Raw genomic sequence first — 27,516 nt, 5'->3', positions numbered from 1 at the left:
TCAGAGGGATGGGCCGGTATTTATCAGAGTATTAGTGTCTTGGTCATGTGGTTTCATGGAGGGAATGAGTGTAGTTTGATGCTCAGGCTTAAGGCTAGCTATTACTAAATTATGAATAGCAACTGCTAATATATGTGGTTTGAATGATGGGAGAAAATGGTGTAAACTTGTTTTACAGCTGTAAATATTAAATGCTGATAATATCTGCCTTTAAGAGACTTATATAGAGGGATCACAATTACAGCTGCTTTACTCTCTTGGTTTTAAGTTGATTGGAGGCACATCCCAAGGGACACACACTTGTGGAGTTCCGATATTAGCTCACAATACATCTGATCAGATTAACCAAGTACATGCAGATAAACATGGTCAGTGGATCTTAGCAGAATTCCAGTATTCTGAGAAAAGATTTACTTATGTTCCACTTATGGGTTACAGATGATCCCAGGTTGTTTGGCTGGCTCTCGAATTAACTAGTACTTTGCCCCTTACCTATTGTCCTGTGTGGGACTTTTGAATATTAATCTACTTGTTGGTCCTTGGAGGGCCACTATGTGTATAGCGGGAGGAAGACTAAAGTATTTCAGTCTTTAATGGGGCTCTGTCTGGATCATGGATTAACTGATGTATGGCAGGTTCAGAGACCCACCGAGTTTGGGTTTACATTCTTCTCTGTGCCACATCAGTATCATGCCCACTCAGCTTTTTTCTTTGTTTCCCATGCTTTTGTACAAGAATGTGATATTGAAAGCCACCCGTGGGTCATATTTGATCATAACGCCTTAGTATATAAAGAAGTAACTAAAAAGCAGATGATTTGTTAGTAAAGGTGCTCAGTGGAGTTTTGAACGTGCTCTTGTAGTTAATGAAAAACATCACGCACATGTGAACAAATGGATACCTATTTTTCTGAAAGAAAATATAGGGGTTCCACACTAGGGGTGGTTTGGGACACATTAAAAGCAGGGATACGGGGGGAGACCCTGCAGTTTACTATGAACCAAGGGAAGGAGGAAAAACAAAGGTTGGGTGATTTGTATGGCAGTAGATGAAGGAAAAGTAGTCATGCCCACACAGCATCGAGATAAGATAGCTGAAGTAAAACTGGGGGTAGGTGTCCCCAAAGCACAAACTTAAGGTGTGGAAGGAAAAAGCATAACAATGCAGTGAACAGATTGATCATCATCTGGCTACCAGAACGAGATTGAAATAGTTCCAATACTGGGGATAGTTTCTGATCCTGTGGGCATCAGGACGACCTTTAAAAGATTTAGGGGCCTATGCATCAACAATGCCATTTGCGATTCCTTATTAGCGAAAAATAAGGAATCGCTAATAAGGAATAGCAAAAGGCTATGCATGTAGGAATCGCTATTCAAATAGCGATTCCTTAATATTCCTTATTACCGAATCGGTAATACCGAATCGGTAATAAGGAATACCTACCCATTCATTCCTATGGGCTTGGAGGCCCATAGGAATGAATGTAAAGCCAGTCTGTATTAGCGATTCGGTATTACCGAATCGCTAATAGCGGGAGCACTTTCAAGGGTGCCAGGGTGTCAAAAGGACACCCTGTTGCACCCCTGAAAATGATATGTGCACATATGTTGCACACACACATGCTCTAAGGGCATGTGTGTGCGCAACATGAAACTTTGAAAAATGCACAAAAGTGCATTTTTCAAAGTTTTTGCAAATTACCATGCAGTTCATCTTCATGGTAATTTGCTCCCCCTATTAGCGAAATCGCTAATTTTTTAACTTTGATGCATTGCATTTAAGGAATCTCACTTTGGGATTCCTTAAATGCAATCGCTATTTAAGGAATCGGTATTTAAGGAATCCCTATTTAAAGAATCGCTATTTAAGGATTCCTTAAATAGCGATTTCTGCTTTTGGGTTGATGCATTGGGATTGGGTATTTTTTACTTAATACCGGGAGCTATTACCGAATCGGTATTTTACCGACTGGATTTTGGGTTGATGCATGAGGCTGTTAATCAAGATCTTTACACAGGTAGTCCTGAGGGTGATGAAATGAATATAATCCATTATTTGAATACCTTTCCCTTAGACAAATTTATTCAAGAGAAAATAATTCTTTAAATAATACCGATATATATATAAATATATTGACTATAAAATTGGATTGTGATACCCCAATGAGGATTCAAAAATGTCTTTAGGATTATTTAAATAATGTGGGTTGCATAATTGAAATAGGTGTTGATGTACATTTCCAGTAACCCCATGAAGTATAATGGACATACATTAACTAATGATATGTAAGTATTAATCGTTTTAAAAAAACTCTATGTTATGAACTGATTAGGTTCTGTTAATTTTTGTCTCCCTTAGTTATTATTGTTTTATTGTATGAAGGTTTTTACATATGAAATTGTGCTGATGAACATGGTGGATTGATTCAAAGAAGCACCGAAATGCTGTGTTGCCAGAACTTTTAGGAAAAATGACTTGTAATTATTTCTATGAACTTTTATGGTCTTCTTTGCAAAACCGAATAAAGTGATTTTTGATTTGATTTGATTTGACTTGTAATTAATTGTTTGATATTAATTGAAAATTGTTTTTAATATTGTTTGCGTGTATTTAAATGTGGGATGCATAAAGTGTGACGAGACACAATGGATGATTGTTTTCCAAATCTGGTACAATGTTTAGATAACATTGATACATATTAAGAGTAGAGTCAAATTATTTCTGGTTTTTATTTTTTTTACATAATATTTATCGATTTGTATATTGTCAACCTTTTGAATAATTTAAATAAATAATAAACTAAGGATACAGTCATAGTTGGTAATACAGATTTAAATATTGTAAATTATTCAGTGCAGCACTGGCCTACAAGTTGATACATAAAGGTTGCATGGATTGTTAAGCATAGCAAGAAAGGGAAATTGTTTGTTTATTGGTTTACTTACTCTGTACCTTTTGGCTAAGAAGTGTGACTCTTTTGTACATAGAGTATTTGAACTAGAGCATTGGCTTGTTTGGAACAGGACAAACATTAGGGATTCAGAATAAGATGTTTGTGTGCCACCTAAATGAAACTAGGGAAATATTTGCCTTGGTTCTCCAACCAGTTGCTCATGAGCTACTGGTAGCTTCACAGCTACCCTTAAGTAGCTCTCTATTGTGCAGTCCAGCCTAGTAAATCAGAAACATTTGCTTGGATCAATTGAAAATTGAAAAGAGTGTATTTGAGGTGAAACTGTGTGTTTTTTTTATAACTCATTAACTAATGTTAGCTGAAAACTTTTTGAATTTCCAAAATAAATATAAATCTGCTATTGATTGATAATTTAATTTGGCATTTTGGAAACATATCACTAACATTATTACTTTGGTGCCAGGAGCACTGCAGCTATGGCTGTTATGAATTACTTTTGATAAGGCACCTCAAATTGACAAAGCCTTTTTTAACATTACTGCTGGCAACCGTGCATGATGCATGGACATATCTACTGCTTGTAAACGTGCATAGTGTGGTCAGTAATGTAATCTGGCTTGATGTGTTCACTATACTATACTTTAGTAGCTCTGGATGATTTCCATTGAACATAAGTAGCTCTTATTGGCAAAAAGGTTGGAGACTCCTGGTTTAGAGTTATGGTAAAGACTAGAGTACATGGTAATAAGCCTGTTTTGAGATGGCACTAATGGAAGGGAGATGATTGCACTTCACATGAGAAATAACATGCGTGGATTTGAACACTGTAAATCTATATAATGAGAAAAATCTCAGAAATAATCTATGTAGGGGAGATATTGTTACTTTGTGAGCCCTATTAGGAATTGGTAGATAACATCTTTAAATATGAAGAAACTAAATGAACTGTTTTTGAGAACTTGTCTGGTAAAGCTTCCTCGCTTTATGAAACTGTTCTCTATGGCATGTAGCATAATACATTATGGTACAGATGAATTAGTCACCAGACATTGTGAAAAGATTGAGTGAAAGGATCTATGTGAATCTCCATTAACAGTATGATTCTTGTTATCCAGTTTATGCTGCTATGATTAAGTGAGGTATGAGATATTGCAATTTTAACTTATACATGACATTAATGGTACAATTCATAAATTGAGCATTTGACATTTTTTAATCATGTAGTTGGAGAGATATACAATGGTATTGCACTAAAATATGAAATGGAATTTATTTAAGATGGTAGAATTTTTGTTATTAGCATTTGGAATATGAATGGACACTATAGGTTACATTTCAACAATAGTAATTGTGAGAAATACTGATAGATAGCAACCATAACGGTTTAGGTCAATAAGCCTATGATGCTAATATATGGTACATTTTATGAATTAAAGATTGTGAATATGATGATCTTAAAAATATGGGTCACTGTAATTTGGTAAAATATCAATAATATGAGAACTAAAATGTACTGTGAGGGTCAGGGGTTGTTCATAAAATGGTGGTGTAAAAGTAATGACTGAACCACCTATCACATTAACACTGGTGGGTGTTTAGTATAGTTTTTAATGCTTTTATTGTAAATATTGTTACCAACGGTTGTTATGTGCATGTATATTTTTAAATGCCACAATGGGGTCCCAAGCTAGGGTCAACATGACTTGGCCAGGCCATTTGTTTCAGAACTAGAGCAGTATCAAAGAAATTCAATTTATGCCATGTGATCAAACTCATGAAAATTAAATGCTGCTGGTCAAATGGGATTCAATCTAAGCTGCACAACTTGTCCTGATGGAAACACATTGATATTTTCGTTTTATAGAAAGATGCACTGCCATCCTTAAAATCTGTTCTTGGAATCGGAATGGCCAAGCAAACATGTCACAAAAAAAGAGAATTGTTCAATTTAAGTAAAACCTCTGATATTCTTGTCTTTCAAGAAACATTCTGTGAGAAAGCATATCCATTGATTACTTTTATAAAGTAAAGTATCCAAAACAGGTCGAGCTGAAGGTGAATTACCTATTTACATTGCAATAGGATCTCATTGCACCTTGGAACTCAAAACACATTTTCTTAGTGGGATAATTATTTTAAACTGTGTAAGGCCATTTTGTAGGTCTACTTCTTAATATTTATATCATCCCGCAAAAAGCACATAAAAGGGGTCTCTGATTGCACTTCAATAGCTTTTTGCACAATTGATACAAACCATTGTACTGTAATATACTGTTCTAAATGCGTGATTTGCACTATAATATGCTGTTCTAAATGGGTGATTTGCACTCTATTGCATGATTTGCACAATTGTTATATCAGGTATGGCAAACTTTCGAGGTTCACACAACTTAATGGCCTGTAGTTTAGTGTATAACCTAGTCCGCTATTGTTTATTGGGAGAGGATATTTAACAATTTAAGCGGTCATCTGATTATTTATGCATTTTTGCACATTTGCACAAGTTGCACCTTAGGAACGCATTTTGCACTCTGCATATATAGCACAAATTGACTTTAGATGAGACTTCTTGGACGGACAAAATAGGTTATATTTTTCCGTTTTTTATTGTATTATGAATAGGAACAAACTATCATTTTGTCTCTGAAAGGTAATGGTTTAAACAACAGGCGTAAAACCTGTGCAACAGAAAGCTGGCTAAAAGGTCACCATCCAGATGTAATCTTTTTACAAGAGACACATTTCCGCTCTTTAAAAGATGCTAGCAAAATTTTTAAAAAGTGGGCGGGTTTTTATTGCTCAGCAGTATCGGGGACAGCTCAGAGGGGTGTGGGCATTTATATAGGCAAACATGTCCAATTTCATGTTGAAGCATCTCACTCAGATACGAGGGGGAGATGGATGTTTTTGCAGGGGAAAATAAATCACGCAAGCGTGATACTTGCCACAATTTACGCACCAGTCATGGATGACCCTCTCCCCATTTTGCAGTTAAAACAAGCACTGTCAGGTATACCTGGTCAGATTATATGCGGAGGGGATTTTAACTTCCAGCAAAATCCAGTGGTTGATTCTACAAAAAAAGATCGAAGGCAAAATAAACCACAGGTATGCACTGCACCGCTGAATTGCAGGGTGGATTTAGATATTTTAGATAATTGGCGGCTTAACAACCCGACCAAGCGTGAATATTCTTGCTATTCGGCGAAATATGATTCGTCATCAAGGCTGGATTTTTTTCTAACCTCCCATAATTTAGAAGTTGGTAAAAATGAACATATAATGAATGCCTTTTCAGATCATGCCCTCATTAAGATGGAAACCCTTCTGGGGAAGAAAGAAGAACAACCAACAAGAAGGTGGTATTTTAATAAACTGAATTTAGCAGATAAGCAGTGGTGTGCAGATTTGGGGAAAGAGATTGATTCCTTTTTTTTAACAAATAAGGATTCTGCCCCAATTAATATTATATGGGATGCTTTTAAGGCTACATTGAGAGGCATAATTACCTCAAGAGAGATACCAAAACAAAAATCTAAGAAGGAGGAGAGAAAGGCAATGGAAAATAGATTGGCCCAAGCAAGTCAAGAATATTTTAGAAATAGAACTCCGAATAATAGACAAGAAGTACTCAACGCAAAAACAAGAAAGAGGGAATTTTATTATGAACTAGGGCATAGGGCAAGTCGATTATATCTTCAGACAAGCTATGAAGATAGCGAGTACACAGGAAGATTGCTAGCTTGGCAAGCAAATGAAAAGCAAGTCCGAATCAGAGTTGAGTGCATTCAGGACAAAGTAACCAAAACTCGAGTAAAAACGATGCCACTAATAGGTGAGGTATTTTTTAAGCACTATGAAGATATCTATCAGACATCTCACCAGGTCTCCTCAGAAAAAAATAATGAATTTCTGCGGGAATTGCCAATTCCAACTCTGGAAAATAATTTTTAAGAGCTGTTGCTAGCCGAATTCACGAAGGAAGAATTAGATGCGGTTATCAGCTCTTTGTCTAATTGTAAAGCTACCGGAGAGGATGGCATCCCGGCAGAATTTTTTAAAACATTTTCTACTCTACTCCGCCCCGAATTTTTAAGACTTGTAAATCATATATTACAAGGGGGTGACCCACCCGCATCCTTCCGTATGGCAGTAGTGGTCAGTATTTTAAAAAAAGGTAAAGACAGTGAAAATATGAATTCTAATAGGCCAATAAGCCGTTTAAACACTGACTACAAGATGTTTACTAAACTCTTGGCCAACAGGTTAAATAAGATGGTGGGACCTCTTATTGGGACAGATCAGTGTGGTTTCGTAGCGTGGAGACAGCTTTATACTAATACAAATTTTTTATTAGAGGCACTTGATTTTTTTAATAATAATAAGGTTAAGACACAGATTTGGTTTTTAGACGCCGAAAAAGCATTTGATCTTGTTTCCTGGAACTGTCTTTTTACAATTTTAGAAAATTTTGGCTTTCCAAATGAGTTTATCTTTTTATTGAAACAACTCTATATAAATTCATAGGCCCAAATTGTAATTAATTTGGTTAATATAGGGACATGCAAAATAAATAGAGGCACCAGGCAGGGCTGTCCCCTTTCCCCGGTCTTATTTGCTCTATTTATAGAACCATTAGCAATTGCAATTAGGGAAAAAAGAGCTCATATGGCTCCGGTTCAAGGAATGACGAACATAAAATTATTTGCTGATGACTTTGCTCTCTTCCTGAACCCAAAGATAGATACTCAGACAGAAATTATGAGAATCTTTGCAGATTTTGAAAAAATAGGAGGGTATAAAATCAATAAATCAAAAACAGAAATTAAATTGTACAACTGTGGAGTGAATTCCCTTTTATCAGAATTTAGACAGACATATAACACCCGTCCGAAAAGGTACTTAGGGATCCACGTAACTGATAGAGTAGAGGATCTCTTTTCCCTAAATTATATCTCTTTGTCGAAAAAAGTTCACTCTCAGTTAAAACAATGGAATCAGTTGCCGTTATCAATAATAGGATGAGTTGCGCTAATTAGAATGTCTATTCTTCTGCTTTTTAATTTTCTATTTAGTGCAGCTCCTTGTGCAATACAGGCCTCTTTTTTAAAAGAAATAGACAGTATGTTTTCCTCTTTTCTATGGACAAATAAGGCACCAAGATTAGCACTTAGCACTTTAAATTATCCTATCGCCGACGGAGGATTATCCCTTCCAAATATTAGAAATTATTATTATGCGACATTTGCACATCATAGTTTTAGATTTTTCTTTTTAGATTCTCAAGAGGTAGATAACTTTTTTATGAAAAGGATCCTGAGGGAGTGTAATATAATTGACCCCACAAGAGTGACTAAATACCCTAAAAAAGTACGATATAAGACCTTACAATGGCTATTTAAACAAAAAACTCAGCTTTTAACACATTACTATATTCCTAGAATCAATATCTCCACCAGGCTTTCAAATATATATATATGGGGGAAGTAGAGTTGCTAGAGAACAATATATTAAGGTTGTGGGAAGAAAATGGGTATGCCCAAATCCAGGATTTCATTAAGGGGAACTGTTGGAAAACCTGGGAAGAGATTGAAATGGGGCTCCAACATTCAACCACAATCTTAAAATGGTCTTTTATCAGATTGAAACTCCTATTTGAAAAACTAGATATGGAAAATATGCGTCATAAAACTACTATTAGTGAAGCCCTTAATTCTCCTACACAACGAAAAATTTGTAATTGGATAAAGATCTTTGACAATAACAAATCTCTCTCACTATACGAAAAAGTTAGGGATAGGTGGAAGAAAAGGAAAGATATACAGATTCTCAAACCAACCTGGAATATGCTTAACAAATTTAATGCGGTTATATTTAGAGGGGCAAACCTTAAACGAATGCAATATTACACGAAATGGTTGCTATATAGAACACCCTCTTTCCTTCATAAAATATACCCGCAAATAGAAGATAAATGTTTTCGTTGTGCAGAGAAAGGAACCTGGATGCATATTATTTGGGAGTGCTCAAAAATCCAGAATTTTTGGGAGGAGATCGAAAAATATCTGAAATTTATAATTGATCCCCTCATTTTTCTTGATAAATCCACTGCAGTTTTGGGCTGCTCTCCTGTTACCTCTGTACATGAGGAGGGTCTGTTTATTGCAGCTTTATTAGCTAGATCTATAATTTTGCAATTATGGAGAACAGAGAAGGTACCTACCTTTAATACATGGAAGGCAAAACTGTCCAGAATACAAGAATCGGAAAAGAGATATGCAATAAGATCAGGGGCAGTAAGAAAGTATGAGAAATATTGGAGTGTGTTTGAAATACAGGATAATATCCTGTAGAGGGTATAAAAGGAAAGAACATACATATAGGTACAAGAAGATAGGGCACATATTTAGGTATGTATCCTGATTTAGCACTTTGCATTTTAATATTTAGGATCCTTCTCTGCATTATAGGAGTATTGTCATTGCATTATCGAGTATCCTGAAATGTATCTTTATAATCCTCTAATATTTTGCACTGTAGATTTAAAATTAATGTATCTTTTTTATTTTCTTTTTTTTTATTAATATTTGGAATATTTTATATTATTGTATGTCTTCAAGTCTATGAACTCTCAATAAAAAAATAAATATAAAAAAAAAGCACATAAAGGGAAATTTAAAAAAGATTTCAAGAGATTGCCTGAGAACGGAAAACTCCAAATGCTAGCTTACTTCTCACTGCTGACTTCAACACCAATTTATTTTCAGAACAGAACAGTTTATAGAACAAGTTAGCATCTTGAACCATTTCTGGAAAATTCCTCCTCAATAAGCCTCATTGTAAAGAGTCCATGTTGACATCTTCCACATATTTGATTAACGAGTTTTGAATGGTTATCATGAAAGAGTTCATCCAGCAGCTCCCACTCAAATTATCCCCAGAGTTGCAGGTATTCCAGACTATAGTCTTGTGAGTTTGAATATTTCTCAAAAGGTAAAAAGCTTTCAAATTGATCAGAGGTCACAACGTGATTACTTTCAGCAATTAATTAATCTACTTTCACAAAGTAACACAGCCATTCAGGAAAATGTAAAAACAACAGTTGATGAACAGGATGCAGAACAATGTCATACATTCGCCCCAGTACAGAGATCTGTGCCTAAATCCATCGTTTTTCTGCTCACCATGCCATTCCAGTTTGAACCCAAGCATATGCAAATCAGTCTTGACCCTGTGCCTCATGGGAACAGTCCAGCCCGAACTGCCAAGCTAGGTCCTCCCTGGACTGGAAACAAGCATCCTAGGACCGGTTTCGGGGTTTCATCCCTCTTCAGCCAGGATAGCTTGATTCCAGTGGCATGGAGAGCACGGGACCCACGTCTGGGCATACCCTTCCCACTCAGGGTGACCAATGCAAAAACAACAGTTGGTGGACAGGATGCAGAACAATGTCATACACTCACCCCGGTACAGAGATCTGGGCCTAAATCCATTGTTTTCTGCTCACCATGCCAATCCAGTTTGAACCCAACCATATGCAAATCAGTCTTGACCCTGTGCCTCATGGGAACAGTCCAGCCCGAACTGCCACGCTAGGTCCTCCCTGGACTGGAAACAAGCATCCTAGGACCGGTTTCGGGGTTTCACCCCTGTTCAGCCAGGATAGCTTGGTTCCAGTGGCATGGAGAGCACGGGACCCACGTCTGGGCATACCCTTCCCACTCGGGGTGACCAATGCAAAAACAACTGTTGATGGACAGGATGCAGAACAATGTCATACATTCACCCCAGTACAGAGACCTTGGCCTAAATCCATTGTTTTTTTGCTCACCATGCCATTCCAGTTTTAACCCAACCATAAGCAAATCAGTCTTGACCTTGTGCCTCAAGGGAAAAGTCCAGTCCGAACTGCCAAGCTAGGTCCTCTCTGGACTGGAAACAAGCATCCTAGGACCGGTTTCGGGGTTTTGCCCCTCTTCAGCCAGGATAGCTTGATTCCAGTAGCATGGAGAGCACGGGACCTACGTCTGGGCATACCCTTCCCACTCGGGGTGACCAATGCAAAAACAAAAGTTGATGGACAGGATGCAGAACAATGTCATACATTCACCCCAGTACCGAGCCCTTGGTCTAAGTCCATTGTTTTTTTGCTCACCATGCCATTCCAGTTTGAACTCAACCAAATGGAAATCAGTCTTGACCCTGTGCCTCATGGGAACAGTCCAGCCTGAACTGCCAAGCTAGGTCCTCCCTGGACTGGAAACAAGCATTCTAGGACCGGTTCCGGGGTTTCACCCCTCTTCCGCCAGGATGGCTTGATTCCAGTGGCTTGGAGAGCACGGGACCCACGTCTGGGCATACCCTTCCCACTCGAGGTGACCAATGCAAAAACAACAGTTGATGGACAGGATGCAGAACAGTGTCATACATTTACCCCAGTAAAGAGATCTGTGCCTAAATCCATCGTTTTTTTGCTCACCATGCCATTCCAGTTTGAACCCAAGCATATGCAAATCAGTCTTGACCCTGTGCCTCATGGGAACAGTCCAGCCCGAACTGCCAAGCTAGGTCCTCCCTGGACTGAAAACAATCATCCTAGGACCGGTTTCGGGGTTTCATCCCTCTTCAGCCAGGATAGCTTGATTCCAGTGGTATGGAGAGCACGGGACCCACGTCTGGGCATACCCTTCCCACTCAGGGTGACCAATGCAAAAATAACAGTTGGTGGACAGGATGCAGAACAATGTCATACATTCACCCCAGTACAGAGATCTGGGCCTAAATCCATTGTTTTTTGCTCACCATGCCAATCCAGTTTGAACCCAACCATATGCAAATCAGTCTTGACCCTGTGCCTCATGAGAACAGTCCAGCCCGAACTGCCAAGCTAGGTCCTCCCTGGACTGGAAACAAGCATCATAGGACCGGTTTGGGGGTTTCAACCCTCTTCAGCCAGGATAACTTGATTCCAGTAGCATGGAGAGCACGGGACCCACGTCTGGGCATACCCTTTCCACTCGGGGTGACCAATCCAAAAACAACAGTTGATGGAGAGGATGCAGAACAATCTCATACATTCACCCCAGTACAGAGATCTGGGCCTAAATCCATCGTTTGTTTGCTCACCATGCCATTCCAGTTTGAACCCAACCATATGCAAATCAGTCTTGACCCTTTGCCTCATGGGAACAGTCCAGCCTGAACTGCCAAGCTTGGTCCTTCCTGGACTGGTAACAAGCATCCTAGGACCGGTTTGGGGGTTTCACCCCTCTTCATCCAGAATAGATTGATTCCAGTGGCATGGAGAGCACGGGACCCACGTCTGGGCATACCCTTCCCACTCGGGGTGACCAATCCAAAAACAACAGTTGATGCACAGGATGCAGAACAATGTCATACATTCACCCCAGTACAGAGATCTGGGCCTAAATCCATCGTCAACTCAACTCAATCATCTGTTTACCACTTAAAAAACTTAAAGTGCAAACAATCAAATATGACCAAATAATTCAGAATATGAAGAAGTCCTTACAACTATGGTTGTCAAGGGGAGAGGCCCCACTGAACTGTATAAGGGATTGGACTCGTTTTGACTCAAAACTATTGGAAATGTTTACTCCCACTCCTATCACAGAGAACAAGTCTGCAACCTCCAGTCAAAACCACAGAATGTTGCAATAAAGCACTAGTGGAAGGAATTTAAAAACTGGACAAAGAACTAAGAGCTTGTAAGAGAATTCCGTTAGCTCAGAAATATTTTCAGTTTTGTTGTGTAGTTCTTATAAACTTATAATGGATCTGCACGTTTAGGCAACATACACTATAGGATTGGTGTCACACTGATTCTAGACACCCCTACTAGGGTTATTAGCCTGTATACCAGCTAGCTCACAGAGCCTCTAGAAACCCCTCTTACCAAGGAGAGAATAGTTCTTGGTAACTATCAAACATGACAACCCTGTCCCATCAGGGATCGTGGAAACAGTGCGATACTTTTAGCTCAGTCACTCATGCTCAGTTTGACTCAGAGAGATTCACAGAATAAAAGGTGAGAACGTTTTTCAATAAACATTTATTGGACCAGCGTAATTCTAGTGTAAAGTAGGTGTGCTGAAACAACCATTAGACAGTAACAGATATAACTGATTATAAGTACTAACAGAGGAAAAGGATGGTAGATTTCTACCATTGTGCTAAAACAATGAATAGAGGAAAGTATATAAAATACATGACAGTAAAATGCGTACTCTTTCGATGCAACCCTAACTAGATGTACCTAACTGTACCTAGCATGTATTTGGGTGTAAAGCCAAAAATCCCACTAGGATAAAGTCAACCCCATTTCCTGAAGTGAGAGACTGTGGGACCCCATCTTGGTCTTGAGATGGACACCCCGTAAGGGATGTCAGACCACTGCGAGCTGGAGTGTCTGAATGCAGGAGCCTCAGTATCTTGCGTCATTGTGTTGCATGGAAGTCCTTGTCTCCTCTGGCTACCTCAGCAAGATATGGTGTATATATACCGAAAGTGGTACCCCCTGGGGATATATCTTGCTGTGTCATGGTGGACTAGGATGACGGAAGAAATGACCTGCATACATAGTTTTTATGCAGGAGATGGTAGGCCTGCTGTCCTTCTGTGATTATAAGAATCCTCATGCATAATGAATGAGGTTTAAGCTTTTTGAAGGAAACCCCATGTCATCTTTAGGCATTGCTGGAACTAGGTAAAACATCAGTACTAAGAACCATTGTGTAATGTGATGGTAGGGGAGTGTATAGGTGAACGGTCAGCTAACTACCTGAGCCGATATTGGGGTACCTATATGGACCATAACAGTTTCATAAAATAAGGCTCAGTATAAGAATGCAATCCTACAAGCTAAATCAACCTGCACAAATTGCAAATGGGTAATAATGCATCAAGTCTGGAGGAATAGAGACTCAAAAGCTTCTTGGAAGTTTATTAATATCTTAATTTATGGAGAGAAAAAGTCCAATACATTTCTGAATTGTTTTGAATTAAACATGTAAGAACACTCTATGGCACTGCATATCCCTTGGATATAGCCACCCAGCAGTATTTTTTAAAGCTGAACCTGAGTCTTGGTCAAACACTTTAACAATTTTATTTAATAACTGTTTGGCTGGTGATATAATTTCAGACTCCTGGAGAGGTCGTATACTCCATCCTATTCACAAAAATGGCAAAAGAGAAGATCCAGCCAATTATAGGCTCATTGTTAATTGATATTGAGGCTAAGTTCCTCTACAGCCTTCTATTGAAAGATCTTGAAGTTTGGGCAGAGCAATAGAGCCTTATACATTTTAATCAGATGGGTTTCTGGCCAGGACTGGTACTATAATAAATCTTATAGCTTTCTCAGAGGTTATTGAGGATTCATGAAACTTTAGGTGTGTTACATGAATATGCCTCCTTTCAACGCATGCTTTTTCCCAGAAGGAAATTACAACGCAGTCGCTACAATGACCGCATTGCAACAACGCATACCATTACGCCGCAAGTTGTAACAACGACTTGCTCTGGGGGGGTGTTTAGATCTTGGTGGACTGGTTACTCCATCACAACAGTGACGGATATCTCAACCGTCAAAATACAAATCTCATTATACCCTATGGGATTTACATTTTGGCAGAAGTGATATCAATCACTGTTGTGATGGAGTAACCCATCCACCAAGATCTAAATCAGGCCCTTAGTCTCTGCCCTACAGTCTTTAGGGATCACTTTCATTTGGTGCTCCTCTATTAAAGGTACTTATCTCAAACAAGATGTGAGTAAGAGAGTGAGATTTTCCTTGCATTTGCAGGATAACAATCAGTTTGCTGTGAAGGCCATGAAGAGGGGGTCAAACATTTTTAAGTGCAACCAACCGTCCATCAGTATTTGGACACTTCTTATTAATCTTATAGAAAGTAATACTTTATGAGTCTAAGGATAGGCAACCTTCTTTCAAAAGATATGACCTCACGTTGTAAGTACATTTGGCTATCTGAAAACTGTTATCTTTTTGGACAGAAACAAGTAACCATTAAACTCGTCTTTTGTATTTGCGTAACGCTGATTGATACATGCAGACACGCAGACAGTTTTTGAGCAATCATTTAAATATTTGCAAACAGGAACCTGCAGGCAAGCTTTGATTAGATGTTTAAGTGACTGTATAGTGTCAGTATCCTTTGGATATCTATGTGATAGTTGAAGTCCCCTAGCAGCTGAAAATTATCTGCCTCTTGGATGTCGGGTGCTAAGTGTTCCGTCAACTTGGTACTGAAGTCATTTTTCCCTTCCGGACGGCAATAGACAAGGGCTTCCTTCCAAGTTGTGTTATTTGGAGCTTTTAGTTGAAACATTAGCATATCCAGCATAGGTGACGAACAGGAGTCCAAAGTGCCTATTCTTAGAGGGATTTTGGTTACTATGGCTACTCCTTCCCCCTTTAATGCTGTCTATCACATCTAATTAGGCTGTTGCCTTGCGGAAGTGATAGGGCTATAGCGGGGGAGGAGGACTGAGTTAGCCATGTTTCTGTGATAAAACACATAGTTATAAAGTATGTTTGGGAATCCAGCACGCATTAAGGTATGTACAAGGAAGCTGGGACGGGGTACTAGAGGTGCTATTGCTACTGTCTGGGTGTATGCTTTTAGGAGGGGCATTTATTGAGGGCCCCAAGTCGTTATGCCTGCCTATGGGCTACCTATTGGTCCATTTGAATTTGCAAATATCACACTGCTAACGGGTGGGCTGTTCCGCCAGTTCTCACATCATTACTATTATTGAAGATAACTGTTGGCCACCAATTCTTCATACAAATGTTCCACAAAGTGAAGGTTTTAAAATTATTGAACAGGTTTTGGATACCAGGCCCCATTGTCTAGCAGTACACAAATCATTCTTAGGCTCCCAATTTCAGATTGCTCTTACAATTAATTATTTGTGCCTTTGTCTCCTAGCTTGGTATGGCACAAACTGACCTCAAGTCCACATAGGCCAGTGACAGTAACAAAACCAATTATTTGTAATTGATTGTTGAGGTAATTGACAATAGTGTATGCAATAGCTATTTCAGAAAACCCACATAGAGCAATACATTGATCAAGAATCAGATTTGCCACCCATATGCCTAAAGGACAGTGTTTGGCCAGTTTTACAATTGAAAACTGAAAACTGAATTTTTATCAGAAACCCACATTTGATGTGATGAGTATTTAGCAAGGGGCTACCCGAAGAACTAAACACACCAATCAATGAAGAGGACTTGGTATTTTCCTGGGGAGGAACTATTAGCACCTAGACCTAAACAAACATGAAAAGGATTGCATGTGCCACCAGTTTTTGTCCTTGGTAATAAACTGGTAAAAGGTATTGAAAAATATTGCCATGAACCGAGATTAGGTGGCCTTGGGTTTGAGCTATCTCTTTTTTCATGGAAGCAAAGATGAAATATTAAGGACCATTTAGTAGAGGCGTATAAATGACCTGTCAAGTGTTTACTGAGATTGACATATACTGGGAACTTGATGCTTCTTTTGACCCCTTCAGACGAAGCAATAGGGTTGCCTGTGATTTTATATCTATTAGCAAACACTGCGATTTACTTGAAATCGTATGCTAACCACAGTATGAGATTTGGAATGTATTTCTGTGTTTGTCCTTGTGACATATTGTATATAGGGAAAATCTTGCATCAGGTTAAAACCTATCTTTCTCAGTCAACACAGGTATAGAACTATAATGCCCACATGGATGAGCACTTTATGATAACTCGCCATACTGAAAATGACACAAAATGACGCCCTATTAATGTTATAAAAAAATTGCTTGAGGTGGGGAGTTGAAGAATTTGCTCATTCGTCAGGAGTACAAGTGGATAGATACACTGCTTTAATTTGATTACAGATTGACTAAACATTCAAGAAGAATGAAATCCCATTGTCATGCAATGGCCTTCATTAGTCCAGGTAAATTGCTGTCCCGACCCATGAATAATGGCTATACTCAAATGTTGAATATGGCAGGATATATACTGATTTTCTATAATTCAGATTTTCTGTAATTCTCTTTTTTTGGTTTTGATATATGGTTTTACTTTCCTTTTAAATTAGTCCCATTTTGGGATCAATTGTACTCATTGCTTTCCAAATTAGGACTTATTCCCCCATACAATTTATGGCTTTTTTTCTTACTGATTTGATTGTAGCCCATCTCCTGGCCCCTCACGGGATGGTTAATACTCCTTCTTTAGCCTGAAGTATGAATTACACATATGCACCCTTCTTTTACCATTTTTGTGCAGTCTCTGAAGACTGCCCTCAGGCCACCATGATGGAGCATTCTCATCCATCTCCTTCCATGTTTTTGCTCCCACATCGGTATTTATGCGTGCTTCTCCTCTGCACACTACAACCTTTTTAAGTTCCTCATTTCCATATTTCTGTATATGCCATCCTTTTTAAGAAGAGCCTGCCACTTACAGCATATTCCTAATTCTCAGAGGGAGACAGTGGCGGTTTGTGCCCCCACCCTTCCTTCATCTGAATGTTTTGCAGGTTTTTACAATTGATTTGGATAAGTTGGACTACAATTATTCTGTGACCTTTACATTTATTGGATGTACAAAATGTGCCAGTGTTAAAATATTATTTTTAAAACTCATTCCAGCAACCTTAGAGCTGGTTTTAAGTAATTGTATGTGTGTATATCGTGGATTTACTCACATGTGTATTCTTTCACTTTTCACCTTCCTGCAAAGCATTACTTTGATTGGTGGCCTAACCCCTCTTTTAAGTGTTTGCTTGTCTTTTAGGGAGTTGAGTCTGTAGGAAAGTGCCACGTTTGTATGGTCATTCCCCCCACTTTGTGCCCCAATGCTGATGATTATCACTCTCAAAGTGCACTGAAGCTTGTTAACACGACCCCAATTCCAGAGCTCTCTCCCTACATTTGAATTGATAACCCTAATTGGTATAGACTTTAGTCCTCATTAAAGTCCCTGGTACGTGATAGCAGAGGTACCTACGGCATTGGACTTAAACGGATCACCAGGGCCTGAAGCACTGATTGTTCCACCCAAAGTGACCCAAGTAAACAGAGGACAGGTGTCCTGCCATTGCAGGCTACATGACCAGTGCAAACTGCTCAAACTCCACTTTGCCCTTCCCATGTGAGGCAAAGCCAAATCACTACTTTTTAATATATGCCAGTCGCCACTAAGGAAGACCTCCTGAGCCCAGGAGGCAGGTCAATTAAATTAAAAGTATAGACATATAATTGTAAGCTTATATGTCCCTATAGTAGCCTCTTTCTATTAAGGGCTACTATAAGTGAATAGGGGGCCATAGCAGTGCTTAATTTGAGGTGGTTTCCATTGCTTAGCACTGGAACTTAATCATCAACACATGTGCTTTTCATGAGTACCAGTTAAGGACACATGAATTTATAGGGAGATTAAGTGATTTGCCTAGAATCACGGGCTGTTGAGCTGACACAGAGACTGGAACCTGATTCCTCAGCACTGAAGTGAGCAGCTCGGGTCATTACACCATATCCTCTCACCACTTTCATGGTTAGTAGCTGGTTCTGTTTTATGCAGCGCTGACCAGAGTAATGGGCTGGGGCAAGCTGCCTTCCGACAAGAGCCCCGGCACTTTTCTTTTTTAAAAATTAACCACTAGGCCATAGGAAACATGGGCTGGCACCCAGACACCCCTGAGGCTGCCAGCTCAATTACGGCTTGACTAAAATATGTAATGGTTGGTATCAAATACCTGGTCTCATCACCCTTTACATGATCTTTTGTCTGGTTTGATGTGACATGCACCCAGGTGGCTACCTTAAAGGTTGCCCACCTGGTTGTCCAGTTTTTCCTGTGCCCTGGCTGACAGCCCCCAGCTACTGCCACCAAGAATGGAATCTTACTCATGCCAGGAGGTGTGAACACTCACAGGAGTCAGAAATACAGGCCTGGCTGGGAAGAAGGTGATGCCTTCCTCCCTGACAGGATGGCTAGTGAAATGGCACAGCAAGTCGGTAAGCTTCAAAGCTTGCACCGCCTCTGATATGCATCCACACTGCCTATCAAAGGAGGAAACAGCCATCCCTCTTCAATCAGACATACTTGCACCGGGGCAGGTGTGAACATTATGTAGTCAGGAGATGTACAAAGTGTCACATGCCCCCAGATGTAGTCACGACATTGCAGCCACACCCCTAACACCAATAAAACTAGGATTTAGGCGGCACCCCTGGAACCAAAATCTCAGATTTGAGTCCACTTGCAACAAAGGACAAAAAAGAGACCGGAGTCAGTGACTCCAGTACCTGCACAAAACAAAAGGTGCAATACTCTGAACCTGTGACAACCACCCTGCAACTGCATGACTGCGACTCATCTCGGACCAAAGTGGAACCCCTTTGAGAGCCAAAGGCAACTCAAGACTTCCTTGGGCTAGTGGCACTAGTCCCCTGCACTCCACAGCAAACTAAAGAATCACTGGCTATCGGGCCCACCAAGAAATCAGCCAAAAATAGATGGTCCATTGTATTGTGTAAAATGTAGTCCTGACTCCCAGCATGTTTCAGGTGGCTACCATTTTCCCCCGGACCTCCAGACGTCAAAATAACTTCATGCTGACCTTACGGCTACCAAGGCTTGTTGGTGGCTGTAGGAGAGTAGGATCTGAACTTATGTTGCCCCCACTTTTTTTTCTGATTTTAACACTGGTTTCTGGCTATAGTCTGGCTGGGTCCCTGCTAATCAGGGCCCCAGCCTCTCTGTTATCTCTAAACAACTTGGAGTGCATATTAGATACACTAGTGATTGGATACTGTGGTACCTTATGAGCCCCTAGTATATGGTACCTTAGGTACCAAGGGCATAGGTACTTCACAGGCCTACCAGGGTTTGAAGCATGTATTATGCCACCCCTGGGAAGCAGACTAAATCTGACACCACAGGCCTGCTACTGCAGCCTGGGTGAGGTAGTGTTAGAACTCCTCACTGAGATATAGGTTCCCTATATCTCACTTTACACACACATATAAGCGTATCAGTCACCCCTAAGGCAGGCCCTATCATTCCTGAGGGCAGGGTGCTTGGTTTACATGTGAGGGGGTGCCTCTGCCTGAGCAGGGCCCCTCTGCAGCCCTCAGAGTCTATTATCTGTGGCTGTTTGTGGATGCGGTTAAACCATATACTCTTAAGTGTATTATAACCTCGCTGTAAATGCTAACTCTGGGATGGCTGCATCAAAACATGTCGTGTTTGGTGTCAAACGCTTTGGAATCATACCCCCACACCAGTAACTGGTGTGGGAGTATGATCCCACCCTTCTAGAGGGATAGACATGTACCTACTGTGGAAACACGGTCGAATCCTGAAAGAGCCCTGGCATCACAAAATGGATGCCACCAGCACAGACACTGGGCTGCCCTCCTGCTGCTGACCGAAACTCACAGTGGAGGAGGCCCAACAATAGGCATCCTGTCACAGGGAGGTGTCACCACTTTCCAGACAGGATTTAGTGTATTGGGGCTGGGTGGGTGCACTCCTAGAGTGCTTTGAGGTCCTGCACTGGGGGAGCAGTAGGCTCCTCTGTGCATATGCCAGCTCAAACCGGTTCAGGGGCTACCTGCCCCTGCTCTGGTGCAAAACTGGACAACGGGAAGAGGGTGTAAACACCCACTCCCCTGACCCTCCCATAGGAGTGGTCATAGAGCTAGTCCCTCCCTTTCCTTTAGTATAAGATAGGGAACCCTTGCCATTGCAAACTAGATATCCCTGGACGATGCTCTACAAGAAGAATCCTGGACCTTCAACGTTCCACTACCTTTGGAAGACTGAAGAATCTCCCTTGGAGTCAAGGAGTGACTCCCCTGCTTGGCAGGCACCAAAACTTTGAATCAACGGTCGCAAACTTTCCCGCTCCCCCTGGAGTCCAAAGTCCCTGCAGCCCCAGAAGCAGATTTCCTGACTTCTCGACGGCCATCGTGAGTCCCCAGCACTGCTCAGGCGAGTGGACCCCACGAGTGAGGAGGAACAGCAATACCCGGGTACCATGCACTATTTTCAAGTGCAATCCCTTCACGACGTTCTACGAACTTGTGCATTAGACCACATGTGGGCCAAGCCTCCAGCAGGATTTTCACTGAAGATCAGAGGCCTACCTTGTCCCGAGTGAATCCTCCTGAGGCATCTTTGTGATCCCTTGTCAGCTGGCTTGTGGGTCCTTTGAAGACTTTTCTATTAAACCAAAGGGCTCCCCTGGTTGCTCCAGGCCTGCCCTGACATACCCTTGCTGGGTGAGTCCCTCAGACCTTGCTGGTCTGCACCGCTGACTTTCTTCACTTTCCACGAGACTTGCTGTTGCCAAGGCTTGTTGGCTCCAATCCGTTGCTAACACCTCAGTAAGCTGCAGACATTGTGGCACACGCCAAATCCAGCTCCTGGTTGTCATCGATGCCTCCTGGACCTTGTGGCTGAAGAGTCATGATCACCTGAAATCACCCGATGACTGTGGGAATCCATCTTCCTGGGCCTGGGTCACTGGCAAGTGACTTTGAACACTGTATCCTCTGCTTTCAGGTCTTCTTTCTTCAGAATCCATCCTTGGATTCCACCGGACACTTCTCCTGTCTTCACAAGCAGCAAGTCTTCTTTGGCTCCCATTGAAAACGACCCGACACCAAAAGACACCTATGCACCCGGCTTCCCTGGGTGAGGTAACTTGTGCACTCTGGTGCTCCTGTGTGTGTTGGCTCTAGAACTACTTACCCTGTAAGTGACTTGCTTGTAAACTCTCCCGAAGTACCCTAAAACTTTAAAATTCCAACCGCGACTTGTTCCATTGAAGTCTATTGGGATCCGCGGCTTTGTTCTCACACTGCATGCGTCTCCCGTGGGTCCTTTACTTTCCTGCCTTGGGTGGATTAGTGAGGCCCCAGCGCTTCTGAAGACCTTAGGCCTTCTCCCTTCTCAAGTCGTTTCTCTTATACCTCTTTTTTAGTATATGGTCTGGTACGCCCCTAGGGCCCCAGCCATATAAATGCCTAATTTGTTTTGAAACATTGATTTGTGCATGTGTTCCTGACTTCTAATCTCATAAAGAGATTAGTAGAGTGTGTCTAGTAATAAATACATATATATTTTATATATATACCTGTGTGGTGTCCTTTCATTTAGTAATTCAAGAGATTATAAGGTAAAACAAGCTGCTTTACATTCCTCAGAGACTTATCCTGAAGGCTGCTCTCCACAGCTACCACTAGGATAGCTTTCTTTAAAAGGTTGTCTTGAACCTATCTACCATAAGAGTCGAATTGGACTGGTACAAGGTGGCCACTTTAACTAGTGACTAGAATATGCCAGGCCAACTTCTCACAGTGACCAGTCCTGCTATCACTATCTTAACTCAATGCTGCTACTTGAGCGAAATCTGCAGCACCTTCAACCATCAGTGGCCTGTTATCAACTTTTTTCATCTGTTTCTTCACGAGGACTGTCTGAGTGGTAAAACCAGCTCCCCAGCAGCTTCTGCTTCAACACCGGGCACAGCCTGCAAAACTGTGCACCCAGGCTCTATGAGCCAGGTAAAATTCAAGTGACTGTTGTGGCCTGGTCAAAGTACCTGCATTGCCTTACCCCCCAGTGCGTTCCGCGCAACTCTTCCTGCATGTGACTTATTGTCACCACGCTTTTTACTATTGTCCACAAAGTGAAAGTTTTGAAGCATAGAATTGCACTGATCTATTTTTACTTCTAAGATCCATAACTCCAGTTATATTCATCTGATCGTCTTTATTTTGGTGTCTACATTTATATAAAAATCTGCTTTGTTTTTATAAGTTGGTGTCAGATTTCTTTTGAGTCATGTCAATTACTTATCAACCAGGTTTGTACACTGAAATGCTTAACACATGTTCCTCTAGTAAAGCATGACTGATCTGTGCCACACGCCGAATATTGAGTTGGGGATGAATTGTTGTGAATCCAAATGACCTATTTAGGGATATTAAGAAAGTATAGCATGGTAAAGGTTAACCAGCCTCACTGCCTAATACTCCACTTTCCTACAGAGACTACTTGCATCCTTATAAATGTGTAATATCTATACTCACCTCCATGTTTGAGCCAGGCTTTTGCAAGAATCAAGTCCTGAATACGATTATATCTGACTTAGATTCCTTCTTGATCCAGACTCTTTCCAGGATATTACTTCTGTGTATTCCCCTACAATGACAGCATGCTGTGCAGTAAGTCCTTTTTTATTATTGCCAACGAGTTTTCAATTTTTTACTGACTCCCATCTATTTTCATGATCCCTTTAACCAACCTCCGTCAAAGAGCTTGAACATTTCTCTCTGTCCTGATGCGGACCTTCAATTGATATAAAATGTAAAAGCATCATTGAACCCATGGAGGCAATTTGCAGCTGACTACTGCAATTAACACAAATGTTGCTACTTACAAGTTTATCAGCCGTTTGATTTGCTTAACATCGCTGTGTGTTCAGCTTCGGAGCACTGTACTATTGCAGAGTGTGTGAAATTTCTTAATATGGGTTCTACATTTATGGACCCAAGCTGTTTTGGAGGTTGCACTGTTCATAATTTTGAATGTATTGAAAATATGTTCCCAGGGAGCCATTGTTCCCTTCTAAATAATTTACCAGGAGGTTACAGGGAATAGGTTAGCACTGTGTTGCTGAAGCGTAAATAAATTGAAAGGATGATGAAGTTACCAATCATAACATCCCACAGAAAGTTCAGCGGAAGGTTACACGAATGTTAAAAAGGTAAATTAGAGGCCAGTTGTCAGGAATTAAGTCATTACTTTTGGAGTGGTGTACCCTCACCAACTCAATAAACCTACTCTGGTTACATTAAAACACAGTTCAGAGAGAATCTCTGCTCAACCCATCGTAGCTACGACATAAACAACAGGCAAGCTCAGAGAAGTGCATGGTATGTTAAATCAGTAACAATAATTCTATAGTAAAAAAATAGTATAATATAATGTTCAAACCACTCTAAACAAATATAGAAAATGTCATGAACAAGAAGACACCAAGATCAATTAAATAAGGTTCTGGGAAACCTGCGATACAAATGTGTAGATTTTTAGGGCATAAATATCAAGACAAATGAAAGTGCCACGTAAAAACAGCAGTTCTCAGTTGACAGTGCCCTATGTGTAATTTTAGGCTGTCCACAATAGAGTGCAATCTAGATATTGCCCAGCAGGTCATTTCAGACAAGTATTTGACCTTCAGGCTTAGGGCCTGATGTAGAGCACGGTGGACAGGATACTCCTTTCAAACATGATGGATATTCCCTCCGCCCTATTAGAAGTGCATTATATGTCATGACACTTGTAATATGGCGTATAGGAAATCTGTCAAGGTTTGTGACTGAGTATCCTATCCACGAAGCTCTAAATCAGGCCCTTAGTCCCCAACTGCTGGGAAAAGTCATTTTGTTTCTCTGCAGGCCAAGCTCCTTTGCGCAGACTTCTCTCTACAACCAAGTTTACCGCTGGGTTCAGTCACTCTGCATTTAATTGAGCCCTCTTTGAGTTAGAAATGCTTTTTGTGCTCTTAAAAAGGTAAATAGGAGGTCTGATCCTTGGTGTAAGCAGAAGTTAGGAATCTTTTGAATCCTTTAGTGAGTCTTTTTCTTCCAGCAGTGACCACGAGTATTCTTCCGGCAGGGCCTTTTTTTAGGAGCAGTCTGTCCTGGAATGATCTTCCCAGTTCCAGGAAGGTTCTGAGGAGGTGGTGGTTCCGGTGCCAGCTTTATCTATTGTTTAATTTTTTTTTTACCAGCCAGTCCTAGCTATTTTTCCACAGTCCTGCCACTTTCTTTTGCAGCATGTCCTCTTTGTTTTACTGCAAATTTACCCAGGGGCCCCTGTTTCAAGATGGCAGAACCCAACGTCCACCAGGCAGACCTCCCTTCTGCTCTTTATCTACTTCCTAATTACATGAGTTCTCCTACAATTGACAGAGGCAGAACTGGTTCTTACATCTGTTTGGGGGAATGTCCTGAGAATGAATAGGAGAAGCCCTCCTTGGCTGCTCCAATTGAAACGAGGTAGAGCCAAAGTGGGCATTCTTCCTGCCAAATGTTCTTGTCAACTTCCAGATGGTTAAACTCTGCTAAGTGGTCTCAAGCAGGTATGGCCAGTGCAGGTAAGAGTGGTGTGGCAATTGGGTGGGGGAGGGGAGGAGCCAACAGACAACGATGAGGGAAAATACAATTAAAAAAAACACGTTTCTCTCGCTGCATCACTAATTCGGCAGTGCAACGAGCGCAAGGAAAGTGTTTTTCTTTTTAAAAACTTTTCGACTCCTCCCTCCACCTACCCCAATGCCCTACCACTCTTACTTGCACCATCCGCACTGGTCACAAGTTAACACATATTTGCTCTTCCTGGACTCATCGGCGGGTTATTGTCCCAAGAGTTTTTAACTCTCTCAGCCAAGAATGTGTATTCAAGCTCTGGATGTTTGATGAGTGGCAAAACTGGTTATAAGACAACTCTGGCTCAGGCAACCTAAAGAATATTTTTATCGAGCGTTGTTTCCATTAAAGTTATCTGATGTCACCATTAAAACAGATATACAAATTTATATAGGAAATAACTTTGAAGCAGTTTTTTAAAACATTTCTACAAGCTGAGATAGGTGATAAAGATTTTGATTCGGTCTAAGCATTTTCAGGGAAAAGTCTAACAAGGTCTGCTGAGTGAATTAGCTTCTTGGCTCCATTTTAATGTGAGAGCATACTAACCTCAATATGCAGAATGTCCTATTTTTTATATATGAGCACCCTGCCTTGCGAGCTTACATTTTAGATGTGAATTATGAATATATTAAAGTAGGCTTTTCCTAAAAGCCTAAGACATTTTTCCTTGCCATCTGTCACTGCAGGCAATTTAAACTACTGCCCCCCCAGAACTCAGTGGTGCTGCTGGCAGACATATATGTTGTCATATATGTGACTGGTGTAAACACACAGTGCAGCCCACATATGACAATTAACCTATCATGCCATAGATGTATTTAGTCACCGTTTACAGTGGACTTAAATGGATGTAAAACAGGACATACAGAGCGTTCCAAGGTACAGCACATACATTAGGACGGAAGCAGAGGTAGTTTAGCAGTGGTAAATGAAACTAAGCCCTAAAGCCAGCACAAATATGGCACAGAAAAGAACACCAATCTGGGGTGACCATGAAGAGAAATGGTAAATTCGATACACTGATTGTGTTCAATATCAAAATTCAACAGGATTATATATCCCCTAATGTACTAGACAAAGTATTTTTATTGTACCTTCACAACCTTGTAGGATTATTTGGAAGCCCTCTATTTGTTCTTACTTTTATCTTGAGCATTGTAATTGCCTCATTTGTATGGAGAGGTTGTGGGAGGGAAAGTACTCTGTGGTATATCTAATAGGGCCAACCTGAAAGTGACCTTTTTCCAATGTTATCATGCTAGTTTATCTGATCTCTCAAGAATATGCGTTCTCTTTGCTTGAGTTCTTAAAACGTTGTCATGCATTGACTAATTGGAGTCAGTTTCACTAAGTACAGGGCTGGTCTTTCATCTTCAGTGTTTCCCGTGGCTATAGCAGCTCCCTGTTGCTGGGGTGGGACTCAGTCCCCCATCATTCTAAAGGGTGGAAGGAGAGGCCAGGAGAGGCTACACATGCTTAAAAACAGCGGAGCAGTCCCGCAGCGTGGGACACATGCGGGTTGCGCCTAGGCGTGTGCCTGGGTCAAGACCGGGTCAAGACTGGGTCCATATTTGCCCGTCATCAACCAGAAGAGACCGGGCTGGACAAATTCCCCTTCATCTCTTCATTAGGAACACCTAAGCCCCCACTTTACTCTATTTTACTTCCTTCACTTTTTGTTTGTATGCGGGAGACCTGTCCTCCTTGAAATGTGCAAACAGAAAGCAGGAGACTCTGTAAAACCGGGGACTAATGCCAAGAAACCCTGGAAGCCAATACAAGATAATAAACCTGAGTCCTCTCTAATAGACACCAACATGCTGCATAATATTGATTAATTGATTGAAGAGGTGGAGTCCCTTTTGAATGCTAAGCTACAAAAGGAAAGGACAAATTGTCAAGGGTTCCTGATATGTTAAAAAAAATGAAACAATTATCTGTTCCTAATGTCGGTGCTGTTGCCCATGTTACAAGTATCCCAGTTCCTACTCACCTTCAAACTATAGAGCCTCCCTTACCTCAGTCTAATGAAACACAATGCACTGAGTCTTTTAATACATTTCCAATTCCTGAAATTTACATTGTTTCAAATATACACTTGCATTATCGATTTGCCCCACTGACAACTATTGGCGAAAATAGAGAGATAATTACTCACAAGGAACCTCCACATATAAACAATTCTCAATGAATTAACAAAGTGGCACACTAAAAAATAAGGCGGGGAATATTATGAAAGCACTAGATTGTAAATTGAACTATCATATAAATCTACTCACCTCTGTGTTTGTTCAGGTTACTAGCCTACAGACCAAGCCACACTAATGTTGTTG

This window comes from Triturus cristatus, chromosome 5_2 (assembly GCF_964204655.1).
Source record: "Triturus cristatus chromosome 5_2, aTriCri1.1, whole genome shotgun sequence".
Taxonomy (NCBI): Eukaryota; Metazoa; Chordata; class Amphibia; order Caudata; family Salamandridae; genus Triturus; species Triturus cristatus.
Note: the sequence above shows the minus strand (reverse complement) of the source record.